The sequence below is a fragment of the Lontra canadensis genome, unplaced genomic scaffold (genome assembly GCF_010015895.1).
Source record: "Lontra canadensis isolate GAN:19392208 unplaced genomic scaffold, GSC_riverotter_1.0 scaffold4, whole genome shotgun sequence".
Taxonomy (NCBI): domain Eukaryota; kingdom Metazoa; phylum Chordata; class Mammalia; order Carnivora; family Mustelidae; genus Lontra; species Lontra canadensis.
The window spans coordinates 35104703-35117023 of NW_022630998.1; the positions used below are offsets into that span (position 1 = coordinate 35104703).

At 40.0% G+C, this 12321-nt stretch overlaps 1 protein-coding gene across 5 annotated transcripts in view; it reads right to left on the reverse strand.

Moving 5' to 3' along the window:
- The window catches only part of PDE8B (phosphodiesterase 8B), a 276199-nt gene that overhangs the window by 17644 nt on the left and 246234 nt on the right, over positions 1 to 12321 (reverse strand). The window lies entirely within an intron of this gene.

Here is a 12321-nt window from a genome sequence, read left to right on the forward strand (position 1 = left end):
AAAGCTTTTAATTTTGGAATAGTCCCAGTAGATCATTTTTGCTTTTACTTCCCTTGCCTCAGGAGACATATTGGGAAAAACGCTATGTCTAATGTCAGAGAAATTAATGTCTCTGCTCTCTTCCAGGATTTTTATGGTTTGAGGGCTCACGTCTCTGTTTTAGTCATTTCAGGTTTGTGTGCATGGTGTGCACACAAACCTGAAACTTCATTCTTTTGCATGTAGCTGTCCAGTTTCCCCAGCACTGTGGAAGAGACAGTCTTTTTCCCATTGCATATTCTTTCCTGCTTTATCAAAGACTAATTGACCATATAATCATGGGTTTATTTCAGGGCTCTCTATTCTGTTCCACTGATTAATGCATTATTTTTGTACCAGTACCATACTACTTTCATTACCACAGCTTTGTAGTGTATCTTGAAATCTGGGATTATGATACTTCTGGTTTTGTTCTTTTTCAAGACTGCTTTGGCTATTTGCTGTCTTTGTGGTTTCATACAAATTCTATGATTATTTATTCTACCTTTGTGGAAAATGTTGCTGGTATTTTGATAAGGATTGCATTAAATTTGTAGGATGGGTAGTATAGACATTTTAATATTTGTTCTCCCAATCCATGAGTATGCAGTATCTTTCCAGTCATTTGTGTCATCTTCAATTTCTTTCATCATTGTTTTATACTTTTCAGAGTACAGCAGATCTTTCACCTCCTTGATTGAGCTCATTCTAGGTATTTTATTATTCTTGGTACAGTTGTGTATCAGATTGTTTTCCCCCTTTCTCTTTCTGTTACTACATTAGTAATGTATAGAAATGCAAAAGATTTAGGTACATTGGTGGTTATTTTATACTGTGACCTTACTGAATTCATTTATCAGTCCTAGTACTTTCTGGGTGGGGTCTTCAGTGTTTTCTCTACATATTATCATGTCGTTCGCAAATAATCAAAGTTTTATTTCTTCCGTAGCAATTTGGATGCCTTTTATTCCTTTTTCTTATCTAATTGCTGTGGCTAGTATTTCCAGTACTAGGTTGAATAGAAGTCACAGTGGACATCCTTGTCCTGTTCCTGATTTTGGAGGAAAAACTCTTCTTTGCATTGAGTAGGTTGTTACCTGTGGGTGTTTTATATGGCCTTTATTATGTTGAGGTATGTTCATCATGAATGTAGGTTATCAGATTTTTTTGTCATCTTTGTCAGATGCTTTCTCTGAATCTTTCAGTTTGAAATGATTATATGGTTTTCATCCTTTCTCTTGTTGACTGATTTGCAAATATTGAGCCTCCCCTCGCATCCCACTAGTAAATCCCACTTCATCGTGATTAATGATTTTTTTTAATGTACTGTTGAATTCATTTTGCTAATGTTTTATTGGGGATTTTTGCATCTAAGTTCATAAGAGATATTGGCCTGTAATTCCCTTTTTTCTGTAGCATCTGTATCTGGTTTTCATATCAGGGTAATACTCTCATAGAGTGAATCTGGCTACTCTCCTTCCTCTTTTTTTTTTTTTTTTTTTGGAATCATTTAAGAAGAATAGGTAGTAACTCTTTAAATGTTTGGTAGAATTTACCTGTGAAGCTGTCTGGTCTTGAACTTTTGTTTTTTGATTACTAATTCAGTTTCATTGTTGGTAACTGGTCTGTTCAAAGTTTTTGTTGCTTCCTGATTCAGTTTTGGGAGGTGCTATGTTTCTAGTAATTTACCCATTTCTTCTAGGCTATCCAGTTTGTTGGCATATGATTTTTAATAATATTCTCTTATAACTTTATTTCTGTGGTGCTGTGGTGTTGGTTGTTACTGCTCTTTCATTTCTGGTTGTTTGAATCTAGCTAGAGGCTTATCAATTTCACTGATCGTTTCAAAGAACTGTCTCCTGGTTTCATTTATTTTTTCTCTTTTAGTTTTCATTTATTTCTGCTCTATTATTTCTTTCCTTCTAGTGGCTCTGAGTTTGATTTGTTCGTTTGATAACTCCTTTAGCTGTAAGGTTAGGCTGAGTTTTTTTTTTTTTTTTCTTGAGGTAGGTCTATATTGCTATAAACTTCCCTCTTAGAACTGCTTTTGTTGTATCTTAAGATTTTGGACCATTATGTTTTCATTTTCATTTGTCTCCATGCATATTTCCGTTTCCTCTTTGATTTCTTAATGGACCCATTCATTATTTAGTAGAATGTTATTTAACCTCCAAGTATTTATGTTCTTTTTGCTTTTTTCATGTGGTTGATATCAATTTTCAGGACTTGTGGTTCAAAATGATGCATGGTATGACTCTGATCTTGAATTTGTTGAAATTTGTTTTGTGACCTAATTGGTGATCTCTATCTGCTCTTGAAAAGAATGTGTATTCTGCTGTTTCAGGTCATAATGTTCTGACCATATCTGTTAGATCAATCTGGTCCAGTGTGTCATTCAAAGCCACTGTTTCCGGCGGGGAGGAGTCAAGGTGGCGGAGAAGTAGCAGGCTGAGACTACTTCAGGTAGCGGGAGATCAGCTAGATAGCTTATCTAAAGATTGCAAACACCTACAAATCCAACGGGAGATCGAAGAGAAGAAGAACAGCAATTCTAGAAACAGAAAATCAACCATTTCTGAAAGGTAGGACTGGCGGAGAAGTGAATCCAAAGCGACGGGAAGATAGACCGCGGGGGGAGGGGCCGGCTCCCGGCAAGCGGCGGAGCAACGGAGCAGAAAATCAGGACTTTTAAAAGTCTGTTCCGCTGAGGGGCATCACTCCAGAGGCTTAACCGGGGTGAGGCGCACGCGGGGTCAGCGTGGCCTCAGGTCCCGCAGGGTCACAGAAGGATCAGGGGTGTCTGAGTGTCGCAGAGCTTACAGGTATTAGAACGGGGAAGCCGGCTACAGAGACAGAGCCCAGGAGTGAGCTCTAAGCTTGGGTTTACCTTGAACCGGTCGCAGGCTCGGTCAGCTCGGAGCGCTGCCGGAGGCCAGGGTGACGGGAGCAATTGGGCGCTGTTCTCTGAGGGCGCATTGAGGAGTGGGGCCCCGGGCTCTCGGCTCTTCCAGGCCGGAGACTGGGAGGCCGCCATCTTCATTCCCGTCCTCCGGAACTCTACGGAAAGCGCTCAGGGAACAAAAGCTACCGAAAGCAAACCCGAGCGGATTACTCAGCCCGGCCCCTGGTAAGGGCGGTGCGACTCCGCCTGGGGCAAAGACACTTGAGAATCACTACAACAGGCCCCTCCTCCAGAAGATCAACAAGAAACCCAGCCGGGACCAAGTTCACCTACCAAGGAGTGCAGTTTCAATACCAAGGAGCGCAGCGGAATTCCAGAGGAGGAGAAAGCAAAGCACGGAACTCATGGCTTTCTCCCCATGATTCTTTAGCCTTGCAGTTAATTTAATTTTTTTTCTTTTTCAATTTTTTTCTCTTCTTCTCCTAAATTTTTTTAACTTTTACCCTTTTCTTTTTTAACGTTTTTTAACTAGTTTATCTAATATATATATATTTTTTTTTTCCGTTTTATATTTTTTCATTATTGGTTTTCTTTTTTTATTTGTTTTTTTTTTCTTCTTCTTCTTCTTTTTTTTTTTTTTTTCTTTCTGAACCTCTTTATATCCCCTTCCCCTACCCCCCTCACGATTTGGGATCTCTTCTGATCCCATATTTTCCTGGGGTTGTTGCCACCCTTTTAGTATTTTACTTGTTCCTTCATATACCCTTATCTGGACAAAATGACAAGGCGGAAAAATTCACCACAAAAAAAAGAACAAGAGGCAGTACCAAAGGCTAGGGACCTAATCAATGCAGACATTGGTAATATGTCAGATCTAGAGTTCAGAATGACGATTCTCAAGGTTCTAGCCGGGCTCGAAAAAGGCATGGAAGATATTAGAGAAACCCTCTCGGGAGATATAAAAGCCCTTTCTGGAGAAATAAAAGAACTAAAATCTAATCAAGTTGAAATAAAAAAAGCTATTAATGAGGTGCAATCAAAAATGGAGGCTCTCACTGCTAGGATAAATGAGGCAGAAGAAAGAATTAGCGATATAGAAGTCCAAATGACAGAGAATAAAGAAGCTGAGCAAAACAGGGACAAACAGCTACTGGACCACGAGGGCAGAATTCGAGAGATAAGTGACACCATAAGACGAAACAACATTAGAATAATTGGAATTCCAGAAGAAGAAGAAAGAGAGAGGGGAGCAGAAGGTATATTGGAGAGAATTATTGGTGAGAATTTCCCCAATATGGCAAAGGGAACAAGCATCAAAATCCAGGAGGTTCAGAGAACCCCCCTCAAAATCAATAAGAATAGGTCCACACCCCGTCACCTAATAGTCAAATTTACAAGTCTTAGTGACAAAGAGAAAATCCTGAAAGCAGCCCGGGAGAAGAAGTCTGTAACATACAATGGTAAAAATATTAGATTGGCAGCAGACTTATCCACAGAGACCTGGCAGGCCAGAAAGAGCTGGCATGATATATTCAGAGCACTAAACGAGAAAAACATGCAGCCAAGAATACTATATCCAGCTAGGCTATCATTGAAAATAGAAGGAGAGATTAAAAGCTTCCAGGACAAACAAAAACTGAAAGAATTTGCAAACACCAAACCAGTTCTATAGGAAATATTGAAAGGGGTCCTCTAAGCAAAGAGAGACCCTAAAACTAGTAGATCAGAAAGGAACAGAAACAATATACAATAACAGTCACCTTACAGGCAATACAATGGCACTAAATTCATATCTCTCAATAGTTACCCTGAATGTTAATGGGCTAAATGCCCCAATCAAAAGACACAGGGTATCAGAATGGATAAAAAAAACAAAACCCATCTATATGTTGCCTACAAGAAACTCATTTTAAACCTGAAGACGTCTCCAGATTTAAAGTGAGGGGGTGGAAAACAATTTACCATGCTAATAGACATCAGAAGAAAGCAGGAGTGGCAATCCTTATATCAGATCAATTAGATTTTAAGCCAAAGACTATAATAAGAGATGAGGAAGGACACTATATCATACTCAAAGGATCTGTCCAACAAAAAGATCTAACAATTTTAAATATCTATGCCCCTAACGTGGGAGCAGCCAACTATATAAACCAATTAATAACAAAATCAAAGAAACACATCAACAATCATACAATAATAGTAGGGGACTTTAACACTCCCCTCACTGAAATGGACAGATCATCCAAGCAAAAGATCAACAAGGAAATAAAGGCCTTAAATGACACACTGGACCAGATGGACATCACAGATATATTCAGAACATTTCATCCCAAAGCAACAGAATACACATTCTTCTCTAGTGCCCATGGAACATTCTCCAGAATAGATCACATCCTCGGTCCTAAATCAGGTCTCAACCGGTATCAAAAGATTGGGATCATTCCCTGCATATTTTCAGACCACAATGCTCTGAAGCTAGAACTCAATCACAAGAGGAAATTTGGAAAGAACCCAAATACATGGAGACTAAACAGCATCCTTCTAAAGAATGAATGGGTCAACCAGGAAATTAAAGAAGAATTGAAAAAATTCATGGAAACAAATGATAATGAAAATACAACGGCTCAAAATCTGTGGGACACAACAAAGGCAGTCCTGAGAGGAAAATATATAGCGGTACAAGCCTTTCTCAAGAAACAAGAAAGGTCTCAGGTACACAACCTAACCCTACACCTAAAGGAGCTGGAGAAAGAACAAGAAAGAAACCCTAAACCCAGCAGGAGAAGAGAAATCATAAAGATCAGAGCAGAAATCAATGAAATAGAAACCAAAAAAACAATAGAACAAATCAACGAAACTAGGAGCTGGTTCTTTGAAAGAATTAATAAGATTGATAAACCCCTGGCCAGACTTATCAAAAAGAAAAGAGAAAGGACCCAAATAAATAAAATCATGAATGAAAGAGGAGAGATAACAACTAACACCAACGAAATACAGAGAATCATAAGAACATATTATGAGCAACTCTATGCCAACCAATTTGACAATCTGGAAGAAATGGATGCATTCCTAGAGACATATAAACTACCACAACTGAACCAGGAAGAAATAGAAAGCCTGAACAGACCCATAACCAGCAAGGAGATTGAAACAGTCATCAAAAATCTCCAAACAAACAAAAGCCCAGGGCCAGACGGCTTCCTGGGGGAATTCTACCAAACATTTAAGGAAGAACTAATTCCTATTCTCCTGAAACTGTTCCAAAAAATAGAAATGGAAGGAAAACTTCCAAACTCATTTTATGAGGCCAGCATCACCTTGATCCCAAAACCAGACAAGGATCCCATCAAAAAAGAGAATTACAGACCAATATCCTTGATGAACACAGATGCAAAAATTCTCACCAAAATACTAGCCAATAGGATTCAACAGTACATTAAAAGGATTATTCAACACGACCAAGTGGGATTTATTCCAGGGCTGCAAGGTTGGTTCAACATCCGCAAATCAATCAATGTGATACAACACATTAATAAAAGAAAGAACAAGAACCATATGATACTCTCCATAGATGCTGAAAAAGCATTTGACAAAGTACAGCATCCCTTCCTGATTAAAACTCTTCAAAGTGTAGGGATAGAGGGCACATACCTCAATATTATCAAAGCCATCTATGAAAAACCCATCGCAAATATCATTCTCAATGGAGAAAAACTGAAAGCTTTTCCTCTAAGGTCAGGAACACGGCAGGGATGTCCGTTATCACCACTGCTATTCAACATAGTACTAGAAGTCCTAGCCTCAGCAATCAGACAACAAAAAGAAATTAAAGGCATCCAAATCGGCAAAGAAGAAGTCAAACTATCACTCTTCGCAGATGATATGATACTATATGTGGAAAACCCAAAAGACTCCACTCCAAAACTGCTGGAACTGGTACAGGAATTCAGTAAAGTGTCAGGATATAAAATCAATGCACAGAAATCAGTTGAATTTCTCTACACCAACAACAAGACAGAAGAAAGAGAAATTAAGGAGTCAATCCCATTTACAATTGCACCCAAAACTATAAGATACCTAGGAATAAACCTAACCAAAGAGACTAAGAATCTATACTCAGAAAACTATAAAGTACTCATGAAAGAAATTGAGGAAGACACAAAGAAATGGAAAAATGTTCCATGCTCCTGGATTGGAAGAATAAATATTGTGAAAATGTCTATGCTACCTAAAGCAATCTACACATTTAATGCAATTCCTATCAAAGTACCATCCATTTTTTTTAAAGAAATGGAACAAATAATCCTAAAATTTATATGGAACCAGAAAAGACCTCGAATAGCCAAAGGAATATTGAAAAACAAAGCCAGAGTTGGTGGCATCACAATTCCAGACTTGAAGCTCTACTACAAAGCTGTCATCATCAAGACAGCATGGTACTGGCACAAAAACAGACACATAGATCAATGGAACAGAATAGAGAGCCCAGAAATAGACCCTCAACTCTATGGTCAACTAATCTTCGACAAAGCAGGAAAGAATGTCCAATGGAAAAAAGCCTCTTCAATAAATGGTGTTGGGAAAATTGGACAGCCACATGCAGAAAAATGAAATTGGATCATTTCCTTACACCACACACGAAAATAGACTCAAAATGGATGAAGGATCTCAATGTGAGAAAGGAATCCATCAAAATCCTTGAGGAGAACACAGGCAGCAACCTCTTCGAGCTCAGCCGCAGCAACATCTTCCTAGGAACATCGCCAAAGGCAAGGGAAGCAAGGGCAAAAATGAACTATTGGGATTTTATCAAGATCAAAAGCTTTTGCACAGCAAAGGAAATAGTTAACAAACCAAAAGACAACTGACAGAATGGGAGAAGATATTCGCAAACGACATATCAGATAAAGGGCTAGTGTCCAGAATCTATAAAGAACTTAGCAAACTCAACACCCAAAGAACAAATAATCCAATCAAGAAATGGGCAGAAGACATGAACAGACATTTCTGCAAAGAAGACATCCAGATGGCCAACAGACACATGAAAAAGTGCTCCACATCACTCGGCATCAGGGAAATACAAATCAAAACCACAATGAGATACCACCTCACACCAGTCAGAATGGCTAAAATTAACAAGTCCGGAAATGACAGATGCTGGCGAGGATGTCGAGAAAGGGGAACCCTCCTACACTGTTGGTGGGAAGGCAAGCTGGTGCAACCATTCTGGAAAACAGCATGGAGGTTCCTCAAAATGTTGAAAATAGAGCTACCCTATGACCCAGCAATTGCACTGCTGGGTATTTATCCTAAAGATACAAACGTAGTGATCCGAAGGGGCACGTGCACCCGAATGTTTATAGCAGCAATGTCTACAATAGCCAAACTATGGAAAGAACCTAGATGTCCATCAACAGACGAATGGATAAAGAAGATGTGGTATATATACACAATGGAATACTATGCAGCCATCAAAAGAAATGAAATCTTGCCATTTGCGACGACGTGGATGGAACTAGAGGGTATCATGCTTAGCAAAATAAGTCAATCGGAGAAAGACAACTATCATATGATCTCCCTGATATGAGGGAGAGGAGATGCAACATGGTGGTTAAGGGGATAGGAGAAGAGTAAATGAAGCAAGATGGGATTGGGAGGGAGATAAACCATAAGTGACTCTTAATCTCGCAAAACAAACTGAGGGTTGCTGGGGGGAGGGGGGTTGGGGGGGTGGGGTTATTATGGACATTGGGGAGGGTATGTGCTATGTATGGTGAGTGCAGTGAAGTGTGTAAACTTGGCGATTCACAGACCTGTACCCCTGGGGAAAAAAATATATGTTTATAAAAAATAAAATTAAAAAAAAAAAAAGCCACTGTTTCCTTATTGATTTTCTGCTTGGATCAGTCTATTGATGTAAGTGGAGTGCCAAAGTCCCCTACAATTATTGTATTACCATCAATTACTTCCTCTGTGTTTGTTATTAACTGCTTTTTGTATTTGGGTGCTCCCACATTGGATGAACAATTATTTATTTACAATTGTTCAATCTTCTTGTTGAATTGTTCCCCTTATAAAATAGTATCTTCGTCTCTTGTTATAGTCTTTGTTTTAAAGTCTGTTTTTTTCCTAATATAAGCATCCTTACCCCAGGCTTTTTTTTTTTTTTTTTTTCCCCCACTCCCATTTGCATGGTAAATGCTTTTCCATCTCTTCACTTTCCATCTGCATGTCTTTGGGTCTGAAATGAGTCTTATAAGCACCATATAGATGGGTCTTTTTTTTTTTTAATCAATTTCATAATCTTAGTCTTTTGATTGTTTAGTTCAAAGTAATTATTTAGAGGTATATACTTACTACCATTTTGTTACTTATTTTACGGTTCTTCTCTGTTCCTTTATTCTCTTGCTCTTATGGTTTGCTGGCTTTCTTTAGTGATATATTTGAATTCCTTTTTATTTTTCTCATATTACTGGGTTTTAAAAGAAAAGATGTATTTATGTATTTTAGCGAGAGAGAACATGAGCTGGGGCAGGGGAGAGAGCAAAGAACCTCAAGCAAACTCCCCACTGAGCACAGAGCCTCACCTGGGTGGGGGTGTGTGTGTGTGTGTGATTTATCTCACCACCCTATGATCATGACCTGAGCTGAAATCATGAGTCAGATACTTAACAGACTGAGCAACCCAGGCACCCCTATTACTGGTTTTTGTTTTGTGGTTACCATTAGCTTTATATGTAAAATCTTACGCATATAGCAGTCTATATTAAGTTGATGTTCACTTAATATGAACACATTCTTTACTCCTCTTCTCCACTCCCATGTTTTAAGTATATGGTAACATCCTTTTATTTTGTGACACCCTTGACTGGTTTTTATACTTAGTTAAGTTTGCTGCTTTTGTGTTTCCTACATTTCATACTCTTGCTTATGGTCTTTCCTTTCCACTTGAAGAGTCCACTTTAACATTTCTTGTAGGGCTGGGCAAGTGGTGATGAATTCCTTTAACTTTTGTTTGTCTGGGAAAGTCTATCTCTCCTTTTCTTCTTAATGATAGCCTTACTGGTTAGAGTATTCTTGGCTCCAGGTTTTTTTCTTTCAGCACTTTGAATAGATCAAGCCACTCCCTTCTGATTTGCAAAGTTTCTGAAAAATCAGCTGACATCCTTTTGGGATTTCCCTTGTATGTAATGATTTTCTTTTCTTTTGCTTCTTTTAAATTCTCCCTTTTTCACTACTTTTTGTCATTTTAATTACTATCCATCTTGGTGCTGACCTCCTTGGGTTGATTTTGTTGGGGGCTCTCTGTGCCTCATGGATCTCTTTTTCTGTTTCTTACCCCCAAATTAGGAAGTTTTCAGCTATTATTTCTTCAGATACATTTTCTCCTTCCTTCTCTCTCTCTTATCCTTTTGGGATCCCTATAATGCAAATATTACTAGGCTTAATGGTGTCACTGAGTTCCCTAAGTCTATTTTCATTTTTAATTATCTTGTATTCTCTCCTCTTCAGCTTGGTTGTTTTCCATTACTCTGTCCTTTAGGTTGGTGATCTGTTTCTCTGCTTCCTCTGGACTATACTTATTCCATCTTGTGTATTTTTAATTCCAGTTACTGAATTCTTCATCTGTGGTTCTTTTTATGGGTTTTATCTTTTTATTAAGGGTCTCAACTGAGGTCTCTGAAGTCCAGTGAGTACCTTTACAACCATTACTTTAAATTCTGTATCAGCCATGTTTCTTTTCTCTCTTTAGCTCTGTTCCTATGATTTTGTCCCATTCTTTCGTTTGGGACATATTCCTCTGTCTCCTCATTTTGTCTTTCTGTGTCTGTTTCTATGTATTAGGAAAGTCAGCTACAACTCCTGCTCTTGCAAGTAGGAGCTTTGTGAAGGAGAGGTCCTGTAGTGCCCTGCTGTGCAGGGTCTCCTATTCATCAGAACCTAGCACTTGAGGAGTGTCTCCTCTTGTTTTACGCACATACTATTGTGGCTGAGCTGCTTTTCCCTTTGATCCAGTTGATTGCAACGGCTCTTCGCCTACTGTGGGTAGGGTTTGGTCTTTGGTGTTGTTAGTGGGCCAGTCTGGGGCTGCCTTGGGCTTGAGCTGAGTCACACCAGGCATTTGCCAGACAGACAGGGTCACTGATTTTCAGGGTGCTTTCCTGTGTTGTTCCCTAAGAAACTTTTCTTGGCAGACAGGGCTTGCTGTTAGACCAGATGTCTGCTCCTAGATCACTGCTGGGGCTGCACTGTTGGGGCTGCTGGTATGTGTGGTTATCTCCCCCTCTACCCAGAGCAGGAGTCATTTTGGAGTGGTGCTGGTCCCTGTTGGGGGACCTGCCAGCCTTGTACCTGCCAGCCTTGTGGCTCTGCTTTGGATGGGCTCTGGCCAAGAGCTTACTGGAAGGGGGCAGGTCCACAGAATAGGAGATCCATAGTACAATTAACCTGATCCAGTCCTCCTTTGGCTGAGCTTGCTCAACCCTCTGATAGCCTTTGTTTGCTGAGTGCCCTGGGGGCCCACAAAGCTGAGCCACCTCTGCTCCCAAGTCCCTGGGGTTCAGGTGGCCTCCGGCAAGTCAAGCCACTTGGGTCTACCATCTGTGCTTATAATCTCCAGGCTTGTGGGGCTTAGGGCTCCAAGTATGAGGTCTCCAAGTGAGGGCCCCCTCCAACAACCACATCTGTCAGAGCTGGGCCCTAAGGCCTGGTACTGTCCTCCCAGCTATGCCATCAGGAATTAGGAAGAGGCACATCCCTTTCTGACCAAGGTAGACCCTAGGTTAGGGTTTGTGTGGGTCTGCTTTGTCAAGAGACCTGGAGCTGGGGCTGGCTGGAGAGGGCTATCACAGAGCCAATTGATTTTTAAAGTTCCAGATGTTCAGCCCACTAATTTTAAGAATTCACCAAATGTGGCCCTTTTGTTTTTCAAAGCTCAATCTTATGGGGACTTCCCATGCCTGGGGTGCCTGGCATGAGGGTCTCTTCTCTTCCCCTCTCCAAGTCTGTGCCATCCCTCCCTCCTACGGGTCTGCTTAGCTCCCAAACATGTCCCCACCCTTCCCACTCTCCTCTATATGGACTATTCTCTACATTTAACTGTAGAGTTCGTTCTGCCAGTCTTCAAGTTGTTTTCTGGTTATTTACACTGGTAAGAGTTTTATCTAGCTATAGCCATGCAATACAATAAGGTAAGGGTCCTCCTACTCAGCCATCTTCTCTCTCTTTTTTTGGAACAGGTAATGCTTACATGTGGGTAGAAAATTCAGAGGGGAGAAGCTTTACTTTAAAAGCCCCGTTCTCATTAGATCTTACTACCACTTCCTATGAGGCAGGCAGGAGGGATAAAATCCTTATGTTATAGATGTGATAACTTAATCTAGGCAGTATCAGGAGAGCCT